The 4,446-nt window shown below is 45.8% G+C and overlaps 1 pseudogene; it reads right to left on the reverse strand.

Moving 5' to 3' along the window:
• Positions 1-293: 293 nt before the first annotated feature.
• Positions 294-410, reverse strand: LOC126249863 (5S ribosomal RNA; annotated as a pseudogene).
• Between the last annotated feature and the right edge of the window lie 4,036 nt (positions 411-4,446).

Raw genomic sequence — 4,446 nt, forward strand, 5'->3', positions numbered from 1 at the left:
ATTTCTCTGGTCAAATGTTTGCGTGGAGTAAAAATAAGACTCCCTAGAAATTACACAACGGATTCTTTTCCAAATTTCCATTGCCAAAAGAAGAGGGAGAAATAGACAAACTGAGTATCAAACTGACCAGAGTGTGGTCTAATTTTCCAACACAGGTTTGATTGCTTGCAAGTGACCTGGAAAATTAAGGAAAGCTGAATTACTGATTTGAGGAAAAAATTTAGATATGTCACTAACAGCAACCGCTAACTACATAAACGAAGTGTCAAAAAAACTATAATATCACAGAAAAATGGCAACAGCGCAAGACGGCCGGATGGTCACCCATCCAAGTGCCAGCCACGCCCGACAGCGCTTAACTTCGGTGATCTGACGGGAACCGGCGCATCCACTGCGGCAAGGGCGTTGCCAATAATAATAGAATACCGACTGATATTTAAATGTAGGCCCTATTACATTTCAAGCTCTCTGAACAAAACCTAAAAATAAAAAAAAAACTGAAAACTATTGTCAAATGTTTGGTGACGTTATTTGTCTAAAAATAATGAATACAATAAGATTAGAGAAACTTCTTTCAATGATGCTCGAACTCCTTCACAGCAAATGAGGTGCCGATTGGGAAATTAAAATTAAACATTTAACTTAGTGTCTTGCAATTTTAAAGAGAAATAGAGGACATTTGTCTAGTGGAATTTCACTCAGTGGTCTGCTAACGTCACTAACGTATGAGCATTTCAGCGGCTGTACGTGATTTCGAGCATCGTTCAAAGGTGCGTGAAATGTTTCTGTAAGTTATTTTATTTCTTGCTATTACACAAATAATTTTACAAAACATTTGCCTGGCTTTCTTTTTCAAAAAATGGTTCAAATGGCTCTGAGCACTATGGGACTTAACTTCTGAAGTCACCAGTCCCCTAGAACGTAGACCTACTTAAACCTAACTAACCTAAGGACATCACACACATCCATGCCCGAGGCAGGATTCGAACCTGCGACCGTAGCGGTCGCGCGGTTCCAGACTGTAGCGCCTAGAACCGCTCTGTTTCTTTTTCATTTTTATTTATTCTAGAGGAGTTGACTTTCGTTCATACAGCGATTTACTATCTTGGTTTTTTTTTTGTATGGATAGACTATTATCAATTATCAGTCTTGATATCGACAAAAATTCTGATGTTGTTCATGGACACTTTCTGGCTATTTTGGTGTAAGAGACACAGTAATTGCATTTCGCTTGATCATTTACCTCATTTTAATACTGCAGTGTCGCCGGCCTGGGTGGCCGAGCGGTTCTAGGCGCTACAGTCTGGAACCGCGTGACCGCTACGGTCGCAGGTTCGAATGCTGCCTCGAGCATGGATGTGTGTGATGTCCTTAGGTTAGCTAGGTTTAAGTAGTTCTAAGTTCTAGGGGACTGATGACCTTAGAAGTGAAGTCCCATAGTGCTCAGAGCCATTTGAACCATTTTGAACCATGTACCTAATAGCCGGTATGTCCACCTTTGGTACGAATAACAGCGGCGTCGCGTTGTGGCAGGGAAGCAACGAGGCCTTGTTAGGGCGCTGCATGGAGTTGGCACCACATCTGCACACACAAGTCAGGGGCGATGAGTTCTGACGCCACGTTCAATCAGACCAGATGTGTTCCATGGGATTGAGATCTGGCGAGTTGGAGGGCTAGAATATAAATTTGAAATCGCCGCTGTTTTCCTCGAACCACTCCATCACACTCCTGACCTTGTGACAGCGCGCATTATCTTGTTGAAAAATGCCACTGCCGTCAGGAAACGTGATCGTCATGAAGGAGTGTACGTGGTCTGTAACCAGTGAGAGACACATCTTGACTGTTATGATGCCTTGCACGAGCTTCAATGGATTCATGGATGCCCACATGAATGTTCCCCAGAATATAACGGAGCCGCCGCCAGCTTGTCTCCGTCCCACAGTACAGGTGTCAAGGAACTATTCACCTTGAAGACGACGGGCTCGCGCCCTCCCATCGACATGATCGAGAATGTTATTGGAATTCATCAGGCCATGCAAAGCCCCGCCACTGTATCGAAGTCCAGTGCCGATGGTCATGTTGCCGATGTCGTGGTGTTAACAGTGGCACATGCATGGGTCATCGGCTGCGGAGGCCCGTAGATAGGAGTGTTCGGTGCACTGTGTGTTCAGACACACTTGTATTCTGCCAACATTAAAATCTGAAGTTACGTAGTTTCGCCTCAGTTGGCCGCTTGTCCTGTTTTACCAGTCCTTTCGGCATACGACGTCCGACATCTGTAGTGAGGGGTGGCGGCCCAGCCCCACGGCGTGTGGACGTAGTTTCACCTTCGTTTCGCCACGTGTTGAAGACACTCGCCACAGCATCCTCCGAACAAACGAAAAAATGGCTGACATCGAAATAAGTGTCCAAGGAATAGAAAAGCAACTGGAATCACTCAACAGAGGAAAGTCCACTGGACCTGACGGGATACCAATTCGACTCTACACAGAGTACGCGAAAGAACTTGCCCCCCTTCTAACAGCCGTGTACCGCAAGTCTCTAGAGGAACGGAGGGTTCCAAATGATTGGAAAAGAGCACAGGTAGTCCCAGTCTTCAAGAAGGGTCGTCGATCAGATGCGCAAAACTATCTCTGACGTCGATCTGTTGTAGAATTTTAGAACATGTTTTTGGTCGAGTATCATGTCGTTTTTGGAAACCCAGAATCTACTCTGTAGCAATCAACATGGATTCCGTAAACAGCGATCGTGTGAGACCCAACTCGCTTTATTTGTTCACGAGACCCAGAAAATATTAGATACCCGCTTCCAGGTAGATGCTATTTTTCTTGACTTCCGGAAGGCGTTCGATACAGTTCCGCACTGTCGCCTGATAAACAAAGTAAGAGCCTACGGAATATCAGACCAGCTGTGTGGCTGGATTGAAGAGTTTTTAGCAAACAGAACACAGCATGTTGTTATCAATGGAGAGACGTCTACAGACGTTAAAGTAACCTCTGGCGTGCCACAGGGGAGTGTTATGGGACCATTGCTTTTCACAATATATATAAATGACCTAGTAGATAGTGTCGGAAGTTCCATGCGGCTTTTCGCGGATGATGCTGTAGTATACAGAGAAGTTGCAGCGTTAGAAAATTGTAGCGAAATGCAGGAAGATCTGCAGCGGATAGGCACTTGGTGCAGGGAGTGGCAACTGACCCTTAACATAGACAAATGTAATGTATTGCGAATAGATAGAAAGAAGGATCCTTTAGTGTATGATTATATGATAGCGGAACAAACATTGGTAGCAGTTACTTCTGTAAAATATCTGGGAGTATGCGTGCGGAACGATTTGAAGTGGAATGATCATATAAAATTAATTGTTGGTAAGGCGGGTACCAGGTTGAGATTCATTGGGAGAGTGCTTAGAAAATGTAGTCCATCAACAAAGGAGGTGTCTTACAAAACACTCGTTCGACCTATAGTTGAGTATTGCTCATCAGTGTGGGATCCGTACCAGGTCGAGTTGACAGAGGAGGTAGAGAAGATCCAAAGAAGAGCGGCGCGTTTCGTCACAGGGTTATTTGGTAACCGTGATAGCGTTACGGAGATGTTTAATACACTCAAGTGGCAGACTCTGCAAGAGAGGCGCTCTGCATCGCGGTGTAGCTTGCTGTCCAGGTTTCGAGAGGGTGCGTTTCTGGATGAGGTATCGAATATATTGCTTCCCCCTACTTATACTTCCCGAGGAGATCACAAATGTAAAATTAGAGAGATTAGAGCGCGCACGGAGGCTTTCAGACAGTCGTTCTTCCCGCGAACCATACGCGACTGGAACAGGAAAGGGAGGTGATGACAGTGGCACGTAAAGTGCCCTCCGTCACACACCGTTGGGTGGCTTGCGGAGTATAAATGTAGATGTAGATGTAGATGTAGAACACTCGGCAGGTCGTGCAGTTTCCGAAGTGATCGTGCCGAGCCTCCGGGCCATCCCAATCTGCCCTCCGTCAAACTCAGATAGATCGCTCGCTTTCCCCGTTCTACACACGGACAGTGAGCTCATTGATACTACATGCATTGTGCGTGCGCCCGACTAGCAGTCATTCCTCGCCAGGTGACGCTCCTGTCCCCTGGACGGGTTTATATCGGTAGGAGGTCGGTGGTCATAATGTTCTGGCTGGTCAGTGTGCGCAGAAACGGTGGATGAAACTAAATGAAATTTCACTGATGGAAAAGGTGTGTGATTTTATTTCGGTAATGACTAAATCGCGTCAAATTTACAGAGAACTTGGCACTTCTCAGTGTGACTTTGCACTGCCCCGTACTAGGATGCATGGACTGATCCGGTTGAGAGGGCATCGTAAAGCCGTTGTATCCTTTCCTGAGAAGTCGGCCCACTTACTGTTGTAAATGGTCATTGATATCATGGATACTGGCACTAGAACGGAGTCAAGGTCCCGGCTG

The sequence above is a fragment of the Schistocerca nitens genome, chromosome 3, assembly GCF_023898315.1.
Source record: "Schistocerca nitens isolate TAMUIC-IGC-003100 chromosome 3, iqSchNite1.1, whole genome shotgun sequence".
In the NCBI taxonomy this organism is placed as follows: domain Eukaryota; kingdom Metazoa; phylum Arthropoda; class Insecta; order Orthoptera; family Acrididae; genus Schistocerca; species Schistocerca nitens.